This window comes from Brassica napus, chromosome C5 (genome assembly GCF_020379485.1).
Source record: "Brassica napus cultivar Da-Ae chromosome C5, Da-Ae, whole genome shotgun sequence".
Lineage (NCBI taxonomy): Eukaryota > Viridiplantae > Streptophyta > Magnoliopsida > Brassicales > Brassicaceae > Brassica > Brassica napus.
Genome location: NC_063448.1, coordinates 38029257 through 38053996, shown reverse-complemented (window position 1 = coordinate 38053996; position 24740 = coordinate 38029257). Strand labels below are relative to the sequence as shown.

The window sequence follows — 24740 nt, the reverse complement described above, 5'->3', positions numbered from 1 at the left end:
CTCCTGTACCAAGGTGTGAGGCATTTGCTACCGGCATTTGGAAACTCTACATTCCCACCTGCTACTGCCTTCAACATGGGAGCGGTGCTGGCCGCAAACTTAGCAGGATACAAGGGGAAAGTAACCAAATCCAAGAGCAATGCATGTGGATTTGGTGCAGTGATTACTCGGATCCTTAGACATGTGGGTGTAGACTGCGAGAACCAGCAGGTAGCACTGGACAGATCGAAAAACATTGCTTGGAACTACCTGGATGTCATTTCTCTAGTAAGTAAGGAGTTCATAGCTGGTCCCCACTCGAGGATCCATCGGGATGGTCCTTACGTCTACGTATTCCAGGACCGAGCGAAGAAAACACTCTACTGCCACCTGCCTCAGATCGGCCTGACTGCTCTACTTTCAGAGACTGCAGTTGAGTTCCTACCCCCTGCTACCGCACTAGTAGACAAGCCATCCTTCTTCACGCCAAAATATCAGACCAAAGGCAAGGGCGTGGTTGATGAAGAAGGACAAGATGAGGCTGCACAAGCCATTCCAGATGATTCACAACCCCATCAGCTACTCCCATCAGACTCCAGCCAGTACAAGCTGCAAGAGCTTCCACCGAACGCCACTTCGCGCCAGCAACAACATTGGAGAGATCAGAGCATAAAGACAAACAACGACATGCTACACAAGATCTGGGCTGCCATCTCACGTATCATGCCGTGTCGTTGCCAAAAGGATGATGTAGTTCATCGGGACAACTCTCGATCCAGCTCTGGTTCGGGTTCGAGTGGTACACACAGGGTAAGAAAGAGGTCCAAGAGACCCAACGATGCAGGAACATCTGGAACAGGAGACGAGGAGTAGGAGCTATTACCGGCTATTTTATTTTCTTTTCTATTCTAACGTTTTATGGTCTTATTTTCTGTTAATTTTGAACTGAGTTTTTTTTAGGTTTCTTAATTATGAGTTCGTATTTCTTTTACATGGTTTCTTTGTTTTATTTGGTTGTGTTTTGTGTAGCTTTTAATTCGTATTCAGCTTTGCCTTGCTAGATAAACCAAATAACTATTATCCGAGGAAAGAGGTTATATCAAGTGTTCCTCAGAATTTCCTCGGTATTTCTTAAAAAAAAAAAAAAAAATAAGTTCAATGGTAGTCTGTTTCCGAGTCATCATCACCAGATGAATCTGAATCTGGATCTTGGTGAAACTCTCCAATCACTGGTTCATCCTCTACGTGAACGACGGCTTCTTCTCCAAAGTCGGTTAAATCGACTACAAGGCCAACTCCTGCTAAATCTTCTGCTGCACTACAGTTGCCGAATGTGCTTGGTTGTAGTGGGTCTTCCAGCTCAGAACTTCCCTGAACTCGGCCTCTCGGGTTGAGTCTTGTAACAGTAACCCATGGATCATCTCTGTTCCTTACCCGGGAGATATGGCGGGGGAGATTCGAAATCCGGTGAGCTCACACTCGGACTGAGTAGATCCAGCGAAGAAACAGTTATCATTAGAGACATCGACGGAAGCACGAGACATTGACAAGGTGACAAAACTGAAAACGAGACAGAGAAAGAGGAAGAAGCTATTCATAACGGAAAGAGAAAGACGACGCCGGCGAACACAGCCGCCGCCGGCGTCGAGGGAGATGAAGTAGTGCGGCGACCTCTACTCTGTGTCTGGGAGATTTTAAAACTAGAGTTTTTTATTCAGCGTGTCTAGACGCAGCCAGAGTTATATCTCTTCTACTTCCTTTTTTTTTCTCCATCCTTGTCGTCTTCAAAGAATCTTTCTCCTCTCTCTCACCATATAACATCCTTGGAGCATTATTAACTCGAGTTCTTAATTTTGGTTCTTAACTTATGATTTGACATTTTTTTTGTTTTTTTATTTTTTTTTACACTTTTCGGCTAAGAACCGGCTTTTATATCTCTTATCTAAGAGCCGGTTCTTAGCTTTTCTTACTTAAAAGCTAAGAAATTTTTTTTAACCGAAGCTAAGAACCTCACCTTAAAAACCCGGGTTAATCATGGTCTTACCTCTTTGTCATTGGCTTGTAGATATCTTCATAGTAAGAGTCTAACAGAATCCACAAAACCCTAACAAAATGCTCTCTCTTTCTCATTTGCATCCGCCACTCGTAAAAGCCCTCTTTACTGCTAAAATCTACGGCGAATAATCTGGTTCAGTCAGCTTTTGCATGCCGTGAGATTCTCATGGATCAGAACCCTTGCAAATCTGTCATCTTTGGAGGTAAACAAGTCCACAATTGGTTTCTTTCTTATGGTTTCTCTACTGTTTAATTTTCGTTTCGCTAGGTTTCTACGGGTGTATTTAGTATAGAAAACTTATATTCTCCATAAATACAGTTTCTTATAGAAGGAAAGTTCTTATCTTGTTCGACAATTAAAAAAAAAGGAGCGAAAGAAGTGAAAGACAATCATAATTACTGTTATTCATATGACGAAGGCAAAATAAAATAATATATTTTTTACTATAGGTGGCCAGAAGAAGAGAGTGGCAGAGCTTTCAAGGATTAGAGCAGTGAAAGAAGCAACAAATTGGAAAGATGACTTTGTGATCCAGGAGAGCAACTTCTCCTTAAGAAAGGAGCATGTGGCAGAGCTTTCAAGATTTCCCCTTCATGTTTGAATGATTATAACAATGAAAGCTTTGACTGAGTCTTAAAAATATCTTATAACAGAGAAATAACATATAAGTTTTTACGTGTTGGTTGTTGCGGGAGACTCTTGTTATGGCGGGATCAAGCTTACCTTTTATGAGAAGTTTTCATTTATGGACAAGTAATGTTGTGTCTCATTTAAAGTTGATAATGGATGGTGAAAGTGTACATAATAATAGATTTTTAAACATTTACGTTAAAGGTTTACTTATGAATTTCGGGTCATGTCGCACATGTATACATGCATCCAAATGTCCACATGGACAGCATTATCTCAGTGTACGTTTGAATATCATTATATCAGTGTACATGAAAGCTTCTCCATGATGTTTTTCATGTTTGCGTACATGATGTGTGAATAATTGTTGTTTTACTTGAACGAAAGGAACCAAAGATGTGAACCAGCACGAAGGAAAGTTGTTAGTATACAACTTGGTTGTATACACCATGTGACCATGGTATACTTGTACATCAATCAAAAGGATAGTAGTGGTACATGACTAGTGACAAACACATCAATGTTTGTGGTGTAGTTGTACACATATAGACAGATTGATGGTTGCTTAATCGAAATGCCAACTATATAACAAAGTAAATAAAGTCAAACCAAAGATGGTGCCCATGACAATAGGTGTACACATGGATAAATTAAAATGTCATGATACATGTGGATAAAAAAAAAAATCAATCCGGCTAATAAAGAAGGATGTCAAAACAGTTGAACTATGCTGCACATTGCGGTAAGAAAGCACCAGGCCGGAATTGCATGCAACCTGCTTCCATTTTCTGGATATATTCCGTCACAAAGACATTTACAAATCTCACGGACACCTCTTCGAGAATGTTATCTAAAACATGTAGTGTAAATGTGCATATCAATCGCATGTTGTACACATGGACATCACTCATCTAACTGTACATGTGGATAATACAACATATGTACTACTATTCTGTGTTTTCAAAATTCAAAGTTAAGGATTTCTTAAGGACTTGATAAAAAAAGGATTTCTTAAGGTAATGAGCCATCATAAATTGTTTCCACATTTGAATGAAAATAATCATCAGAAAACTCCATAACTCACCAAAGCAATTTACGATTTTGATTTTTAAGATCATCACAAGATAAATAATTTTTTAAAAGTTTTTCAATCTGGTACATAAATCTCATGACCCAATTAAGATTATAAAATAAAAAGCAAGAAATTGACTACCTTGAAGACGAAATCATGAACTTGTCACCGAAGGAGAAAAACCAGCGATGGAAAACCCAGAAACTCAAATCTACTCTCTCTTTCTCCGGCTCGTCATCAATTCGTCATGGTTTTTCCGTCTCTGTCGTAATTCCGTTTGGAAACCTTTGGTCGGAGACTAATATAAAAAATAGTTTTCTTGCTTTATCGATTTATACATTTCAAAATGTTTTTTTTTTTTTTTTTTTTTGGTCAAAATACATTTCAAAATGTTTTAAAATCGAAATCAAACCGAGAAAAGGCAAGTCAAACTAGACAGAATGCTCTAACCAACCTAACCAGAAACAAATGTCACTTTACTTAAATGCCCATATCTAATTTTATTTTTCCAGGGAGAAATGGGTCTTCAACCATTGAAAAGTGTCTTGGTAGCATAATGTGTTCTCTGAGGTAATAAAAACCGGTAAATTGACCATTTGTGTTAATCCTACTATATAAAAGGAGCTATTTTAAAGGCTTCTAAAGTGTGCCACATATGCAAAAAATTCCTGGCCAATCAATCTAACAGCTCATCTTAAACTGGGCTGATATCCATGTCAATTACGAAGCCCAAACAATTTATTTAAATCCCAGTCAATACTGAAGTCAGCCCAATATCCATTTACGGTATATGATACCAAGAAACTAAGAAGCTCATTCTATTTTATGAAATTACATGCTTTTGTTTAGTCTTTCGCCACAGTGACCGGAGGCGTGTTGAATCACAAAGCTTCTCACGCATCCCATTATTATACTATTTCAATTGAGGTTCTTAGTGTTGTTCTAACTTATATTTAAAAATAAATTTTATTAAATGTTATAGATTTTACTATTATCTTAATAAAATTTAATATAGATTTGATATATATTATATCAAATTATATAAAACTAATAAAAATGATATAAAATTGTATAATTATCAAACATTTGGCCTAAACAATATTTTTAAAATTTTGTAGATATATAAGAAACTAAATATCATACGATTAGATATTAGATGTTTAAGAATTGCATATTTTTAAAAGCTTTAGTAATACAAATTGTATAATTATATAAAAATAATAATATTACTAAATCTGGAATGGTATATATGAATATATATTTATTTTATAGATGATGCATAAGATATTACCAACATTAAATAAAATTATCCGTCTCATGTTTATTTTTTTAATTGTAGAGATGACATGTAGCAAAATGCCCAAAATGACCCTAATACCCTAGATATATAGAAAATATAAAAAATTTGAAATATAATACAATAATTATTTGTAGATAACTGGTACGTTTAACTTTGTGGGACAAGGAGACGTCTAATTTCAGGGAGTAAAATCGCATATCTACCAGAAAAAACTAAATCGTAATCATCACAAGTATCATTCTACGGTTACATGAAGGTAATAAACTAAACATAAAGTTTATGTCAAACTAAATTCTTACAAATATTTCATTTTTTCAGGGAAACTATCACTCACAACCACACCTGGATCACGCTTCTACTTTGACAACAATATTGATATCATACAACGCTTCCAAAAGAGGAATAAATGTCTATCCTAAGCCTCATAGCAAACGACACCAGTCAACTTTTTTAAAATTTACGTTACAGCTTTCTACGTCAATTAAATAGGCACACTCAAATACTATTTTCTCTTACGAATATTAAATTCATCAACATAATTTATTATTCAAACTTACTTTAGTTTATAAAAAAAAGTGATCACCGCTTCCAACGTCTTCGCATTATAAAAGAAACAAAACTTAACTTACACTTTCAGAAACTTTAAAACTTCCAATTTTAATTAAACTGTTTTTTAATTAAACATATAATCCGCGCGAAGCGCGGACACGGACTCTAGTAACTCTAAAAAGAAAAGCGCTGACAGCTAGGGAGAGAGGGATGATACTTTTAATGGGACTCACATGTTATTCATTAGGACCTATTTACATAAAATGAAATGATCATATAATACTATTTAGTACACTTATTACTTGTTAAAGAAATAGTATATAGAATAATAAAAGCTACAAAAATGAATTCAGGATTATCTACTAGGAATCAGAGACATATCTTGTAGTTCCACGTGCAGTTTTAATTGGTTCGTATTTATTTGTAGCGAAATTATAGAACTATATTTTATTTATTTTTTCTCACCTAGAAAAAAGGTTTCTGAAGTTTTAATTTGCTCACCTGTAAAGTAGGTTTTAATTGATCATCTAACTTTCTTTTATCAACATTGTAGGCTATAGAACCAATGCCCAATTCGAAGCCCACTCTACTATACTTGATGGTAATATTCCATTGCAAACACATGTTTCCAAGAGAAATTAGGTGTCATATACACTAAAAATGACAAAATTAGCTATCTACCTCATCTACTATTCAGTTTTCAAAATCTCAAAACTAACCCTACATACCTATTGATTAGCATGGGCTCCACACTATATCTTTTATATTCATCATCTCTCTTTTTCTCTCCTATATTCATCATATCTCTCTTTTACTTTTCCGTTGATACATTCATCTCCAAAATTATTATTTTCCAGAGAACCTTCTTCTTCGTTTCAGTCACTGTAGTGAGCTTAGTAATATTTGCAGTTTCGAGAACGGACAATGTGTGTTCGACGAAACGTTGCTCAAATTGGCCGCAATTATTCCTGATGATCAAAAGTTTAATCAACAAATTGATCTGTTTTCCTTTTACAACAGCACATGGAGAAGCCACCTCAGCTATTTCAGATTCATGTCAAGGCCAATTGATAGCCACCGTGAAAGAAAATACATTATTTTCAAGTGTTCGATAATGCTTCACTCCCTTTATGTATTTCGTTATTGGCTAGAGTTGAGAAACCTAAGGTTCAGGACTCATAAGAAAGCTTACGGACCTGAAGCCAGAGAAGAGACGAGCAAGTTCTTGAAGTTCTTTTTCGATATAGATAACATTTATGGTAGCCGCTAATTTTTTTGTTACCTGTTATTTCATATGTTTAGTGGATCTTCATTTTTATACCGCCATTTGGGATAACATTTTTCGTAGATGTTAATATCAGATTGTTGCTAATTGATAAAGTGTGGTAAGCTGTTACATAATAGTTGTTGTTAACTGATATATAATGTGTTAACTAATACATGGTTTTGTTACCTGATACTTTGATTGATTTCATGGCCTTGTTTAGCTGCTTCATTGTTTGTTACATGATATATTGTTTGACACAATGTTGGTTAGATGATACATAGATTGTTACATGATACATATTTTTGTTAATTGATACATTGTTTTGAAACCAAATAATGAATATTCACTATTATGTATGTTATGAGTTTCTTTAACATTCTACCCGTAAATATAACTTGTTAATAAAATATGTATATGTTATAACAATAATATACACCGATACATTAGTTAGATATTTATTATCAATCTGTTTCATAGTGAGTTAAATGAAATGTTATCATGATATCAGTTAAAGACAATTATCTTATGTAACAAATTATATATCATCTAGCAAATCATATATAAAAGAATGTTTCAGCTAGTGAATAATGCACCAAACCATATACCATATAAGAATGTATGTACGATCAAGGGACGACAAATGTATTATATGACAAGTGATGTATTTTCTGGTTAACATTTTGTAGTGCCCACTAAGTGTTTTAGTACTTGCTAATATTTCTTTTATTGATATATAAACCGTTAGTGTCTAATTCGTACCTTAAAATCTAACTTGTCATTGTTCTCAGGCCTGATTGTTCTATTTTCAAACACTTGCCTCTGGTTCTAATTCTTTTACGTCTGTTCTTTCATCAGACTCTTTGAATCTTTGGGATCGAAATTGCTAAATGTTATTTTTTCGCTGAATTTCGTCGTTGATGCTGTCGTCTCTCCACCCATTGAAATCAGATATTTATCAACTGTTTCGGTGTTTTTCGTATTGGAACTCCAAATTGTTAGGAGATTGGTGAAGATCAAAAACGAGATTTTGTTTTTTTTTTTAGTTTGAGCTTTTCTGGAGACATAAGATGTGAGAAAGAGAAAGAAACATCACGCAGAGAAATGTGAAGAAAGATAAAAAGAGATGAAAGCATTTAGTTATGACCATGTGTTTGTGAATTCTCAGATGACGTGTCTTCAAATAGAGGTAATTTTGGTACAACATAGCAAAAATGCGACAGGAATCAAGAGTTTTTGGCACAAATGGATATGTACCTAATTTTGGTCTCCATAAGGTATATTCAGCCAATTCTCTCTATTTCCAATGGTAATATTCCATTGCAAATACATATTTTAAAGGAGGAATTTCATCTTTACCACTTTCACTTTCATGGTACTATTATTCATCTTTACAACCACTAAAGAAATATTTTTAAAAATATCTTCTTCATTAACTGGCAAACGACTCTTATACCCTTATTATATATATAATAAATAATAATAAATAATTATTTATATATATTTTTTTATGTTTTTGAATTATACTTTTTCAAATTCAAACTTCTTTTTGAATTTTTTTTTTCAAAATTTCTTTTTGAAAATCAAAAATTATTTTTGAAACTATTTTTAAATTTTTTTATATTTTTTTAATTAGAATTCTAAATTATTTATTTATATATTTATTAGAATTCTAAATTTCACATTCCAAAAACCCTACATCACCCCACAACTCTAAACCCTAACTCTAGATTAGTTAACTTTAAGGATATAAATATCTTTTACCCTTCATTAAAAGTGAGTGTAAAATTGGTTAGTGTAAACATGAAAAGTGGTACTATGAATGTGGTATTTGTGGCAATTTTCCTATTTTCAATGTTTTTCCATGAACCAAATTACTTTCTATTACCAGATTCACATGGTTGAAAATCTGATGTCCGGTCGGGTCTAATTACATTGTTAATCTTATTGGGGGTTATTGGTTGTTGTATTTTAATAAATTTGAAAATCCAAACTAAATATAGTGTTATTGGTTCTATGATTTTCAAATCTGTATTAAAATCATGTGTTATTGGTTTAATGATTCATAAATTCTATATCAAATCAAGTGTTATTCAATCGTATGGATTTACTAATAAATTTGATTCTATAATGGATTTGAATGGATTTGTTTGGATTTTTTTTGTTAAAATACAAAGGATGTGTTATTGGTTTATATATTTTGATTGATTTAGAAATCCATATAGTATTTATAAATCCAAGTAAAATATGCAAATCCAGAGGTTTTCCTTCGGATTTGAGTCTTTGTATTTTTAACTAAAAAATCCAAACAAATCCATTCAAATCCATTATTAAATCAAATATATTAGTAAATCCGTACGATTGAATAACACTTAATTTGATATAGAATTTATGAATCATTAAACCAATAACACATGATTTTAATACAGATTTGAAAATCATAGAACCAATAACACTAGATTTAGTTCGGATTTTCAAATCCATTAAAATACAACAACCAATAACCCATACAAAGACTCCCAATAACACCTCCTTATAAATACACACATTAAATAGTTGCACAATTTATATAATAACACACTAAAGCTGGGAATCAAAGATACATGTAGTCATAGGTAGACATGTCAATTAGGATCAATTTATGTGGAACTTATGTCTTGTTTAATATAAGTTTTGTTCTTTCCTATACTAAATTATAATTTATATTGATCATTTAAATTTTATTAAATTTGGTTTGTATATAGTATGGTTTTAAAACATATAAAACAATTTTTTAAAAGAAGAAAATTTAAGCTTATTTTATATTTAAAAACGAAAGTTTAGACTAAATTTTTATAAATTTTTTAATGTTTTAAAATGGTAAAAATAACATATATAATATTATTATAATTTATAAAAATATTCCAGAGAAATTGAATGCCATATCTTCTTTTTTTGAACACCATGAATTCCCTATCTATACTATTAACGTTATTGATTTATATATTTTGATTGATTTAGAAATCCATACAGTATTTATAAATCTAAGTAAAATATACAAATTTTCAAATTCTCTCGGATTAATATTTACAAATCGAGAGGTTTTCTCTCAGATTTGAGCTTTTGTATTTTTAACAAAGAATCCATGCAAATCCATTCAAATACATTATGAAATCAAATCTATTAGTAAATCCGTATGATTGAATAACACTTGATTTGAATTAGAATTTATGAATCATTAAACGAATAACACATGATTTCAATACATATTTTAAAATCATAGAACCAATAACACTAGATTTAGTTTGGATTTTCAAATCCATCAAAATACACCAACCAATAACCCCCCCACAATATTCTTTCAATATTACAAGAATTCCACCGGTATTTAATTTTAATATTATTAAAATTATTAATTTAAACTAATCAACAGAATATTTCCTAAAATAACTAAACAACATACGATTATTTTGATTCTTATGGCATATTCATTGATAGCCATTCCATTAAAGCGTGAAAACAGTTACAAAATACATTTAAGTGTATTACATATTTGACTAACCTTAAATGTGTGAGATTACAAAGTTTGAATGGTGACCGAGGAACGAATAAAAACATTCAATTCCTTATCATTTATGAAAAATATCACCTTTCACAAAGAATAATTTTTCTTTCTCATTCTTTTTTTAGAGGAATAAAGAATAAAATTTTCCCTTGATAAATTTGAAAAAGAACAAACATTATTTTTCATTCCTGCTATTTTATTTCTCTACGTTTATGATATCTTTCATATTCATTCCTTTTGTTCCTTTAAATATAACAAAAATATATTTATGATTGTGAACAACATACATCTCTATTACCATAAAGTTGGATTATCTCACTTCTCATGAAGCCACACCAGGACATGCTATTTTAAAATTGGACACCTGTCACCATATATTTTATTTTGTAAATATGTTTTGTCGATGAGGAATTTTGTTGGGCTGTTTTTTGTATTCAAACCAGGCTCATACTCAACTAGGTTCAAACCTGGCCCATATTCTACAAGGGTTTAGTTCATTGTCGTTTAAGCCGAGGCTGAGTGCAACGCCGCTCAGTGACTCTTCGCATCTCTAAACTTTTGAGCATCGCCTCTATAACGTCTTCCACTTTTCATTACCATTTCCATTAATCCAAGCATTAACGTCGTGTCCACTACTCCTCCTATTCTCTCGCATTTAGACGGCATCATCATCGTCCAAGGTAACTGCTTGAATCTTCATCTATAAATGTGTTTCTTGCTTGCAATAAACATCACTGTTATGAAATCCAAAACGTCAATCTTTCGCAGGCATAAACTCCAACGATGGCCAGTTCGTACATTCTTCTTGCCGACGCAAAGGTTGGTCGCTGTTCAACCACCGCCAAGGTTCGGCTTCTGGGGTTCAAGGAATGTCAATAAAGGCGGCCAGCTAATGAGTGTCGACATGCTCGTCCTGGATGATGTAGGAGAATCTTAGAATTACAGAACCTAGTCTATTGTTTTCTAGAAGTTTTCCTTTTATTTAGTGTTTTTCCTTTTTTATGTTTTAAGCTCTCTATGTAAGATGGTTTTAGGTATTCTGTTTTGAACAATCTGATTTTTCTTATCAATAGAAGTTTTCAAGCTTTTATCTTTTCTGGTGGATTCTAGAGCTTTATTATTCAAGTTCTTGCTTGAGAGCTTGATTTGATCTAAGGGTTAGTGTTTGCTAACCTTTGTGATTTCTGACTGCGTTAAGTGGTATCAGAGCAAGGCTTTCTCCTTCTCTTTTCGAAGCTTGATCAGCCATGGGTGATCAACCAGTAACCAAAGCCGACTTCGAGGGTTTCGCAGAAGGTTTAAGGGAGGCAACCACAAACCTCACTGTCGTAACTGCTCCATTGGCAAATCTGGTAACTGCGTTAAATAATCAGGTTGTGGCTTATCCCAGTCAGGTTAATAATGCCGGTCAAAGAGGTGGAGAAAGAAGACCAATTCGGGGTCAACAAGGTCGAAACAATCGTGATGTTGTTGTTGATAATTCTAGTTCAGATGAAGAATCAGAAGAAGAAATAGCTGAAGAAAACCAACCAAACAATCATGATTATCGGGTAAAGGCCGATATTCCATTGTTCTATGGAACTATGGGAGTGGAGGAGTTTCTTGATTGGCAAATTGGTGTTGATCGATTTTTTTATGTCATGGGCGTTCCTGAGAATAAACAAGTTAAGATGGTAGCTGTCAGACTGAAGAAGACTGCTGCAGTGTGGTGGGATAAACTCGTTGTCCAAAGGCAAAGACAAAGGAGAGGACCGGTTCGGACTTGGCGTCAAATGAAGCAAGTAATGCTGGAGCGATTCTTACCGGAAGATTCCGAACAAATTATTTACAAGATGTATCTCGATTGTGTTCAAGGAAACAGAACTGTGACCGAGTACACAACTGAATTCTTGCGTTTTTCTGAACGCAATGAGTTAGGCGAAACAGAGAATCAGAAGGTGGCTAGGTACATCAGCGGTTTAAAGGGTTCTCTTCAAGGAAAGATGGGTTTGCAAACCGTATGGACCGTGCATGAAGCTTCCAGTCTAGCGTTGAAAGCTGAGTTAATGGAGAAGTCATCACGCGGGTTCTCAACATTTAGAAGAAACACGGCTCAGACCAGTTTTGAACCAACAAGTGAGAAAGAAAAGAGTGTAGTCAATAAAGACTCCAACCCGGGAAACAAAGGAGCTAGTAGCTCTAATTCTACACAACAGAACAAGGCACCAGCTCAGAGACAGAACAATCCTTATGCTAAGCCTTCCAGTGACAAGTGTTTCCGTTGCCAAGGACATGGTCTTGAATCAAATATCTGTCCAGTTCGGAGAACAGTCGCTATAATAGAAGAAGAAGGTGAAGATGATGAAGGAGGTTTCGCTGGGAATGAAGAATATGAGGGAGCTAAATTCGCTGAAGAAGAATCTGGAGAGATGATAAACCTTGTGCTACAACGAGTCTTATTGTCATCTAAAGAAGAAGGCCAACTTAAGAATTTGTTTAGAACACATTGTTCTATTCAAAACAAGGTGTGTAATGTGATTGTGGATAATGGAAGCTCGGAGAATTTAGTTTCTCAAAAGCTGGTGGAGTATCTGAAGTTACCCACGACCCGTCAGGAGAAACCGTATGGCCTTGGTTGGGTAAAGAGAGGATCACAAGTTTGAGTTAGCCTGACTTGTAAAGTTCTCATATCTATAGGTAAACACTATAAGGAGCAGATCACTTGTGACGTTCTTGACATGGATGTTTGTCACATTCTTCTTGTACGACCTTGGCAGTATGATAACGATATCACATATCGAGGTCGAGACAATGTGATAATTTTTACGTGGGGAAATCATAAAATTGCCATGGCACCTGTTAAGGATTTTTGTAACAGTGCAAAGGAAAAGAAGTCGAGCTTCTTGGTTATGACACATGATGACAAAGTGCTTGATGGGGATGTTCAGGAAGCAAAGTGTTTTTATCCCTTGGTGGTTAAAGGATTGTTGAGCGCCGTAACGGAGGAGACGTCTACCCCAGGTGAAGTGTTAGAGATTCTGGACGATTTCAAAGAGCTGATTGCGGAAGAACTTCCTAATGATCTACCTCCCATGAGAGATATTCAGCACCATATTGACTTGATTCCAGGATCTAGTCTACCGAATCATCCCCACTACCGTATGAGCCCAAAGGAGAACGAGGTTTTAAGGGAACAGATTGAAGATTTGTTGAGAAAAGGATTTATCCGTGAGAGCATGAGTCCATGTGCTGTACCAGTTCTTCTAGTTACTAAGAAAGGTAACCAGTGGCGAATGTGTGTTGATAGTAGAGCCATTAACAAGATAACCATTAAGTATCGATTCCCTATACCTCGGTTGGAAGATATTCTCGATGAGTTGTCAGGTTCTAAGGTGTTTTCAAAGATAGATCTTCGAAGTGGTTATCATCAAATTCGAATCAGGCCTGGAGATGAGTGGAAGACTGCTTTTAAGAGTAAAGATGGATTATACGAATGGATGGTGATGCCTTTTGGGTTGTCAAATGCTCCTAGCACTTTCATGAGATTAATGAACCAGATTCTCCGCCCTTTCATTGGTTCTTTTGTGGTGGTTTACTTTGATGATATTTTGATATACAGTAAAACTATAGACGAGTATATGGAACATCTGAAGCAGGTTTTGCAGGTTTTACAAGAAAACCAATTGTACATCAATCTTAAGAAATGTACGTTCAGCACCAACAAGCTGTTGTTTCTCGGATTCGTTGTTGGTGAAGAAGGGATTCAGGTTGACGAGGACAAAGTGAGTGCCATAAGGGATTGGCCCGCTCCTAAGTCAGTCACTGAGGTACGCAGCTTTCATGGTCTAGCTACTTTCTACAGGAGATTTGTTAGAGATTTTAGTACCATTACTGCGCCTATCACTGAGTGTTTGAAGAAAGGGAAGTTTCATTGGGGATCTGAACAAGAAGAGATTTTTCTTTGATCAAAGAGAAGCTTTGTACTGCACCAGTATTAGCCTTACCCGATTTTGACAAAGTGTTTCAAGTGGAATGTGACGCTAGTGGTGTGGGAATAGGTGCTGTCTTATCACAAGAAAATCGACCGATAACTTTCTTTAGTGAAAAGTTAAGTGAAGCTCGCCAAAATTGGAGCACATATGATCAAGAGTTCTATGCGGTCTTTCGAGCTCTACGGCAATGGGAGCATTACTTGATTCAGAGAGAGTTTGTTCTATTTACAGACCACCAAGCTCTAAAGTATCTTCACAGCCAGAAAGTGATAAATAAGATGCATGCTCGTTGGGTAAGTTTTCTGCAAAAGTTTCCTTTTATTATTCAGCATAAGTCTGGTACACTTAACAAGGTGGCAGACGCCTTGAGTAGAAGAGCTTCCTTACTCACTATCTTAGCACAAGAGGTTGTGGGTTTCGAGTTATTGAAGGAGTTGTATGAACATGATGCTGAATACGAGGAGTTATGGGGCAAATGTAATCGGAAGCATCCTTCGGCAGATTTCCACATACGAGATGGTTATCTTTTTAAAGGAGACAGGCTGTGCATTCCTTGCTCGTCATTACGAGAAAAGTTGATTCGCGATTTGCATGGTGGCGGCCTTAGTGGTCATCTGGGAAGAGACAAGACCATTGCTAGCTTGGAGGCAAGGTTTTATTGGCCACATTTAAGGAGAGATGCAGGTGCTATAGTTAAAAGGGGTTATGTTTGTCAGGTTTCTAAAGGACAATCTCAGAACACTGGACTTTATATGCCATTACCGATCCCAGAGGATATCTGGCAAGACTTGTTCATGGATTTTGTGCTAGGCTTACCTCGTACGCATCGAGGCGTCGATTCTGTGTTTGTGGTCGTTGACAGATTCTCCAAGATGTTGCATCTTATCGCCTGCAAGAAGACCGCAGATGCCTCTAACATCGCCAAGTTATTTTTTCGGAAAGTGGTACGTCTTCATGGGGTTCCTAAGACAATAATTTCCGACAGAGATACCAAGTTTCTCAGTCACTTATGGATTACACTTTGGAGGATGTTTGGAACCAGCTTGAAACGAAGTTCTACAGCTCACCCGCAGACTGATGGGCAAACCGAGGTAACGAACAGAACTTTGGGGAACATGATTCGAAGTGTTTGTGGAGATAAACCGAAACAATGGGATCTGGCTTTGCCTCAAGTGGAGTTTGCTTACAACAGTGCCGTGCATTCAGCTACAGGAAAATCGCCTTTTTCTTTGGTCTATACTTCGATTCTGAAACATGTGGTCGATTTGGTTAAGTTGCCTAAAGCTCCTGGAGTTAGTATCTCAGCTGAGGCTATGGCAGATGATATTTTAGGAACTAGAGACGCTGTCCGAGCGAAGTTAGAAGCAACTGGTTAAAAGAATAAAGAAGCAGCAGACAAGCGTAGAAGACTCAAGGTTTCCAAAGAAGGAGATGAAGTGATGGTGTTTCTACGAAAAGAAAGATTCCCAGTTGGCACATATCGCAAGCTACAGCCTCGCAAATATGGTCCATTCAAGATTTTGCGGAAGATAAATGATAATGCTTATATGGTGGCACTTCCAGAAGACATGAACATTTCTAATACGTTCAATGTGGCTGACATCTATGAGTACCATGCTGATGGTGTTCTTTATCAAGAAGAGAACTCGGGGTCGAGTTCTTTGGAGGTGGGGGAGACTGATGTAGGAGAATCTTAGAATTACTGAACCTAGTCTATTGTTTTCTAGAAGTTTTCCTTTTATTTAGTGTTTTTCCTTTTTTATGTTTTAAGCTCTCTATGTAAGAGGGTTTTAGGTATTCTGTTTTGAACAATCTGATTTTTCTTATCAATAAAAGTTTTCAAGCTTTTATCTTTTCTGGTGGATTCCAGAGCTTTATTATTCAAGTTCTTGCTTGAGAGCTTGATTTGATCTAAGGGTTAGTGTTTGCTAACCTTTGTGATTTCCGACTGCGTCACTGGATGAGAAAGTAACTCCGCGACCATCTTCTCTTATTAATGATTTATGTTCAGCTTAGGACTTAATCTGATTATTTGTTTTTGTGAAGCAGTCAACGCTTATCCAAGGAATCGTCAGTGCTAACCGACTTGACACTTTCCGGCACCTCTTAATTGAGGTTTTGTTTACTTGCTAAGTGGTTTCGACGTTACCTGAAGCGCAACAACAATTTCTGACTCTCTGATACCAACTGAGTTGTTCCGGTTCTGCAACTACGACCAGCTTTTGGCAATGGCAATTACCAAAAAAAAGCTACCAGGTATGTTTTTTTAATCTTCAATATCTACTCTAAATAATATATTCATGTTCATTACTAAGTTGTAAAGGGAGGTCAAAAGCATCTAAGGTCTTTGCTGATAACAAAAACACTGTTGTTGAGCTAGCAAATGGTGTGACAGTAGACTCGATGACAATTGAAATGCCAACCACCAAGCATCCTCATCTGTTGTACCAGTAGGCGGGCGTCCAGCATCAAACATACCAAATGTTAACCCATGTGAGAATGGAAAGAAGAAGGCAAGACTGGCATAGATCCACCTGGAGAACACAAATCAACTCTAAATGTTCTTATGTTTTTTTATGTCGTCTTTCCATTTGCATATCAACTAATGGTGTAGCAACTTTATCTGTTTTATATTAAACCCACCGTAGTGGTGGATGTTTTACCTACTAACGAATGTTTACTAAACATCTCTTCTTTTTTGTTCTGATGAAATAAGCAACACAAATTATGCATTGAACAAATTATGTCTCCGCATGACCAATAGTGTGTAAGCCAATTTTTCAAAGGAAAAATTATTCATTAATAAATATTTATAAAGAGGAAAAGTATGTGATCAATTATCTAAATTAACGTCAGGAATCACCCTCCTAAGTTTTAAAATATCAAATATTAAAAAATAACAAATTGTCCAACCATATATATTCATTAATACTCTGGGTATGCTACCTACCTCAAATGACATTCTTTCTTTTTATATCTAGCACATGTACATTTTAGTTCAAATATATTTGCTGATAGGTCCAGAAATTAAAGCCAACTTCAAAGCTGCAATAGACTTTGGCTATTCAAGGAAGTTTTCTTAAGACAGCCATATGTTATTCTATGTTGCAGCAGTATCACAGTTGCATTCCTTAGAGATTCAATACGATACGGACGTTTTAAAAAAGAGTAACGGTAGTTTGGGAGCCTGTATGCCTCCCCATGGTTCGTGGGTGCCAACATTCATTGCAACAAGTTAACATATTCAGCCGTTATTCAAAAGACCAATAACAATTTGTCTCCACATTTCTAAGTCACAAGCTCATATTCTGTCTACTCTGATCATTGAAGCAACACTACACTAATGGTGAAAAAGACGGCTAAGTCCGACTTGAAGTTATCAGCTAAGGTGCATGAGTTTTGTAATGCCGGCCCACTAAAGTATAAAACCTTTTTCCCCGCAAGTTTTCTTTTCCGACTCGAAGTTATCAGCTAAGGTGCATGAATTTTGTAATGCCGGCCCACTAAAGTATAAAAATATTTCATAAAAAAATAAGTTTACCAGAAAATCAGAAAAGTAAAAGTTTATTTTAAACTACTAATTATATTATAAACTAGGGTCGGATCCGCCCTACGGGCGGGTATGCAAATGAAAGATTATTTTATTATAAGCAAATTAAACAATAATACAAACATATCTAAATTTTAATGAAAATTATAGTTTATTTTATTATAAATTTCAATATTTTTACTATAAATTTTACTTTTTTTTTGTTTTTGAAATTGTACATTTGTTACTATATTTAAACAATTCATCAAAATATAAATATTTTAATTTGTTCACAACATTTGCTTTTCTTAAATTTAATGGATTCTAAATACATTTCTTCTCAAATTATATAATTTAAAAAATCGAAAAATGAAAATCCAATTTTTATCTTCTTAAGAAAAATAGGCAAGTAGCATAAAAATTTGATATTAGTTGTTATTGTTTAATATTTACAAATCGTTAGATTATATATTCATGTATTATCATCTTTGAGAAAAATATATTCATGTTGATTTTTTTATGTTTCTTCAAACCCACATTAACAAAAATTTGAAAATAATAAATTCTGTAATTTGTTTTTTTACTACCAAAGTTTAGGTTAAACCAAAAAGATAACAAACAACCATAAATATATGATGTATTGTTAGCTATAAAGATTATTTATGGAAAATTTGTTGTATTGTTAACATATATGGTTCAATATTCAAATGTTAAAAATGTGAATTTTATTATAAATTTTAAAAATTTACACTGATGTATCATGTTTTCTTTTTCTGTTTGTTGAGATGGCAAAAAAAATGTCCGAACTTATTATAGTACTTATTTTATCATGATTAATGATGTAATTAAGTTTTGACTAATCCAAAAAATCATTTTCGTATTATATTATTCTTACGATTTTCTCCTACAATTTTTACTATTTATTATATTATCATTGTTAAAAATCATTTAGTTTGCTTACCACCAATATATAATTATTTTATATTGTCATCAATATTTTCATTTTTGACCTTTTTAAAAATGTTAGTCAATTGTACTTTTTCATACATTTTTCTTCCAGTTCACAATATATAACACATTTTTGATCCCCAGAAATTTACCAGCTAAAGAATTATTTGTTGCAGCTAGAAACAAAGACTGATCTTGATGTTTTCAATATGACACGAAGAAAAAAGGTACAATGCGAGACCTCATCATTTTAAGAAATAAATATATCAAATATGTGACACAACTTCTGAAAATATGTGTATATATATGTTATCTTATTCATCGGATCACTGAAGCTACACTGCTAATTATTTTAAAAGAGATGAAAAAAAACTGAAAAAAGTGGCTTAAGGAAAAAGAAACAGAAGAATCTGAGACTTAATGTATCTCAATGAACAGACTTGCCTGAGGATGCAAACCTGCATCTTTCAGTGACATTGACTCTTTGTCTCTTCCGTACACTGTTCTTGGAAAGTTTGTGATTAAGCTATACTCTTCTGTTTCAAGCACTCCAAGTGAATCAACGCAGTCATACAGTATCTGTATCTTGGTATGCTTTCAAACCTCCTCCCTTTTCTTTCTCCATTTGGGAACCTTACCAAAACCTACATTGTCACGGAAAATAAACAGTCCACGTTTACCATAAATACCCAACAAAAGCAAGACAGAGAAAGTAATGAATGGCGTAGAAAAGGAGGAGAACTTACTTGTGCAACATCAGGTACTTTCTCAGGATCGTCTCCAAGAGCAAGTGCTTTCTCTGGTGTCATTCTCACTCTATCAGTTTCTCTCTCTGCAGCTTCACGCTTGGCTCTCTCCTGAGCCTCCTCTTCTTATTTTCGTTTCCTCTCTGCCTCAGCAGCTTCCCTCTCTAACCGCTAATCAACACAAAAAAAGATCCCCCAAATTTGGCCATTAGACTAATCACAACGGATCTTGTAAACACCAGGAACTCAAACTTACTTAATCGGCTTCAAGAGAAGCCCTGTAAGCAGCATCTTGTTCGTCTCTTAGACGCAAATTGGTTCTTCTTTCCTCTGCTTCAACCTTGCAGTTAAAAGAACAGGTGAACTATCTTCCACGACTCTTTGCAGTATAGCAATCATTTCTTGTGGAATTTATGATCCCTCCACCTGCCACAATAAAACAGCACAATAAAACTAAGAACGCCATCTCCCGTCAGACCACATATATTACTAAACTCACACATGTTTAGTAGCAGAATGACTACAATACTGGGTGACAGATAAAAGCATAATCAAAAACCTATCTCTACAAACAGGAAAAGATCCAAGCAAAAAAAAAAATATTTTGATCAACAAACAGGAAAGGTTCACCCGTAGGTCACCACCACGGCGTATCTTCTCTGCAGCCAAATTATTTTGAAGATGGTTAGCCTCTTCAACCATCAAACATCTCATAATCAACAAAGAGGAAGAAGATCCAAGAAAAAAAATTCATGAACAAACAGTAAGAGGCTCGCCGATTAAAAAAATGTCGATGAACAAACAGTAATGGACTCGCAGGAAATGAAGAAAAAAAATTGTTGAACAAACAGTAAGAGACTCGCCGAATCAAAAAAAAATGTCGACAAACAAAGAAGCATCCATAACACGATCAGTTAGTATGAGATTTAAGAGATACAAAATAAGATGAGATAAAGGGAGAAACACTCACACATATTTATACCCAACAACAACCGCCTTTCAGATCAAAACGAAGCATTGAAGACGAAATAGTGGGGGAGTGAACTAATGGAATTGATCACGGACCGTTTCAGTCGATGAGAAGAAGTGGAATCGGCATCTGATCGGCGTAGCACGTACAGGGAAGAAGACACTCGTTTTTCTCTGGAGTCAAATTAGGGTTACTTAGGACTTCTGCTCTAACGGGCCATACACAACCCAAAACACAACACATAAACGAAGCCCACGTAACCAGCGAGAAAATGATGCGCAGCGTTTAAATAAATCAGGACACATGTCGCCCTATCGTCGAACGACTTAGTGACGTGGCGCTCTCACAGGAGAGATAACCTTACTTTATATATATAGATTTTTTAATTTTATCCTTTTTATATAAATTTGGCATTTTAAATTGATATGCTTTGTGTGCTCTAACTCATGCCCAGATCTTAGTTTTGTAGTATGCTAAAATGGCTGAATTTGATTTGTCAAGCAAAAACCAGCCTACATCTCATGCGTCCACTTCGACATCATCACCAGCCAAAAAACCAAAAAAAAAGGATATGTTCTTACCACAATATAATGGAAACAACTTCGGTACATGTTTACACTGACTGGTTTTCTGCAATTTCTGGCTATGTAGCGTGTGAATAGTGTCAGCCATGGCTGCGCACCCAATATCTTCCACTCTTAGCAGGCAACCTTTTACCTAAAGAATTAGCCACAAGTTTTATATATTTTATGATGCATCTTACGCACAGTCTAATTTCACAAATTGTTAGCAACGGTAGCCGGCTGTACTCATGCTACATAAATTACAATACACAGGATCAGGTGGAAGACATACTCGACAAGAACGACAACTTCTCCGAGCAGCTAAGCGTGGGGAGCAACCACAACAAGGCATGGTCCACTAACTTCCTTAAAACTTTGGACTGTTCTTACATCTCAACTCTAAAGCTATTAATTACTACGTACGTTGTTTGCCTGTACAGCACAAGTCAATTGCCATCAGGATGCTGTTATGAATGAGATTGTCTCAGTAGGAGGTAGGTATTAGCTTTCAAACTCTTCCTAGGGCTGGGACTTCGGATATTCGGTTCGGGTTCGGATAAGATCCGATCGGGTCCGGGTTTTTCGGATAAATGAATTCTATACCCAATGGGTACTTAGTAAATTTCGGTTCGGGTTTCGGATCGGGTACTACCGGTTTCGGGTCGGTTCCGGGTACCCGTTTCTTATGTGAATTATATAAATATTTACAAAATAAAATAATTATATACCAGTTTTTTATTTATTTATTTTATTTTTAAAAAAAAAGTTAATAGAAATCGTATATATATTAGTAATATGTATTAAATACAACGAAGTTGAACTAGTCTAGTGGTATTGCAGTTGTTGCTTTGCCTATCCAACCCGGGTTCAACCCTCGAAAGATACAAATCTATGTTTTTTAAGCATAGAATTCGGGTTAAACGGGTACCCGTTTACCCGAAACCGAACCGATACCCATGGATAATTAACACTAATACCCATCGGATAAATTGCCTAGAACCGAAACCGAACCGAACCGGTCCATTTCGGGTCGGTTCCGGTTCGGGTATTCGGTTATGGATAAAAATCCCAGGCCTAACTCTTCCCATAAGTGAACCATTTTAAAGGCAACCTAAGAGTTAACATCATTTTCCTTCATCAAAAAGTATCAAACAGAACTGACCCTGACTGTACACTAACTTGCCTAGCAAAAACATACCGAGTGAAACTCATGCTCCCGAAAGTAGTCTAAAACAAGGTATTACAGAAGCATGCGTCCACTTCGACATCATCACCAGCCAAAAAAGGTATTACAGAAGCATGATCCTTACCATGACTTATCAAAAAAAAAATGATCCTTAGCATGATCCTTACACATCTCCATGAGTCATGACCATAAACCATTCCATCATATTTTACAAAATCCAATTAAATGCAGCGAACGCAACAAAAGCTAGAGTCTGCGGATGGAAAACAAAGGTGCCAAGAAAGAAAGCATAACAAATAAAAGTTAGTTTGTCCTTTAAAACTCAATATATCCTACCTAGCTATGTATCTGTTAACATATCCATTACACATATCTGTTCATTGTCCTTAACGTATCTTTATTTATACAGTACTTGCGATATGCCTCTACAAGTGCAATACATACAAATATAACTACCACATACACCAAATGCCAAGACAATCTCAACAGCAAAAACAAAAATTTAAACCCAAATTACTAAACTAATTAATATAAAATGTCTAACACAAACAAAAAGGAAAAAACGCATAAAAACCCATCAAAGTGTCATTTACTAGCACTTTAACCTTTGAAGTTTTTTTACTAATACTTTTAACCTTCAAAATGACAATAGTTTCACAAAAAACCTTCAAAGTAAAAAGTTGACATGTTGTACAGGTAAAAAAGTGATGTGTCAGATTTTGTTTTTCAAAAAATAATTATCTAATTAATAAAATAAACAAAAAATAAATATTGAAAACTTTAATAAAACTCATAAAATTAAACATAAATTAAAAAAAATGTTCAGAAAACCAAATAAAGATTTTTAAAATTAAATAAATATTTAGAAAAATTAAAATACAGAAAAATAAAAATAACTAAAAATTCAAAAATAAATAAGATGGAATTAAAATACAGAAAAACCTGAATAAAAAAATCATAAATTTAAACATTTTTAAAATCAAAATATTTTTATTATAAGTTACAAGATTTTTTTTTTTTAAATATCATGTCATTGTTTCCAATAACAATTTCAAATATATCACTTATGAAAATGGTGGTTTTTCACTTAAGCATTAACAATGACGTTTTTTGGCATATCTCCAATGATAGTTTCCGACATCATCGTTGAAAATGTCAAGAAAAAACTAGTTTGAACTTTTGAATTTTCAATTTTTTTTTGGAAATTTATGAAACTTTTTATTTTTTTCTGTATTTTAATTTGGTCTTCTTTTTTTTTGAATTTTTAGTTATTTTTTTTTAATTTTCTAAATCTCTATTTAGTTTTCAGAAATTTTATTTTAAAAAAAATCTGAATGTTTATTTAATTTTATTTAAATTTCCAATTTTTTTAAAAAAATTCTAAATTTATTTTATTATTTAAATAATTTTTAAAAAAACTAACACATCATCATTTTTTACTTGTGTTACTGGTCATTTATGTAGTTTGGAGGTTTTTTGTGATACATATGTAAGTTTGAATGTTAAAAGTGTTAGTGAAAAAATTTCAAGATTTAAAGAGATATTAAATGATACTTTGAAAGTTTTTTATGTGATTTTCCCCAAACAAAAACATAGATGAAAACAAGTAACAATTGTCCTGCGCGTAGCGCGGACAAACCCCTAATCAGTACATATATATGTTCTTTTTACAATCCGTGAGGACTTCCGGGTATCCTAAATTTTTTGCCCTTGACCAAAGTGAGAATCCATTTAATATACATAGTTACACATGATATTCACGACTAACAAACTTATGAAATCGTCAATGATACTTTATAAATCAATAATATGAATCAATATGGATTTTATATACTATAATGAAATGTATATTTTATTATATAACCATAAGAACACATAAATAAATTGGTAATCAACACATTAAATATTAGTATATTATATTATAAATGATTTTATTTTAGTTTGATAATCAATATAGCATTATAGACAAAAAAATGGATATTTTGAATTACAATAGCGTAATTACATTAGTTAGAAAATGTATTTTAAAAAGTATTTTATATTTTGACAATTTTTTTTTTGTGAAACCGCAGATAAAAACATTACTTAGAAGAAAAAATATTTAATTTTTTTTAATTATATAAAAGAATAATTTGCAAAAAGAATTACCTAAAATATTGTGAGAAGATCATGTGACATAAAAAGTTTTAAAGAAAATTCTTCAGAGAAATAATATTAATATCGTACAAATTTTTAAAATGATTGTATTCAATCTAAAATTTGAAGTGATTTAATTTTCAATGAAGTTTTATATGATTTTAATTAACTAGAGAGTTGAAGGTGATTTTTTGTTAAAATACTCTAGAATATCACGTAAAACCATGAGATTTGAAATTTATTTTTTTTAAACTAAGAAACTCCACCCTTTTTTTTGTTCAACATATAATCTTTATT

General features: G+C 34.1%; 2 long non-coding RNA genes across 2 annotated transcripts; one reads left to right on the top strand and one right to left on the bottom strand.

Annotated features, from left to right (window-relative positions):
• Positions 1-3223: 3223 nt before the first annotated feature.
• Positions 3224-4049, bottom strand: LOC106399765. Its single transcript, XR_001280153.3, has 2 exons — positions 3879-4049; positions 3224-3515 (listed from the first exon to the last, which is right to left on the bottom strand). It is a non-coding gene; the product is annotated as an uncharacterized LOC106399765 (long non-coding RNA).
• A 292-nt stretch (positions 4050-4341) lies between these two features.
• LOC111206054 lies at positions 4342-7116 on the top strand. The gene is made up of 2 exons (XR_002658335.2): positions 4342-5293; positions 5356-7116. It is a non-coding gene; the product is annotated as an uncharacterized LOC111206054 (long non-coding RNA).
• Positions 7117-24740: the final 17624 nt, after the last annotated feature.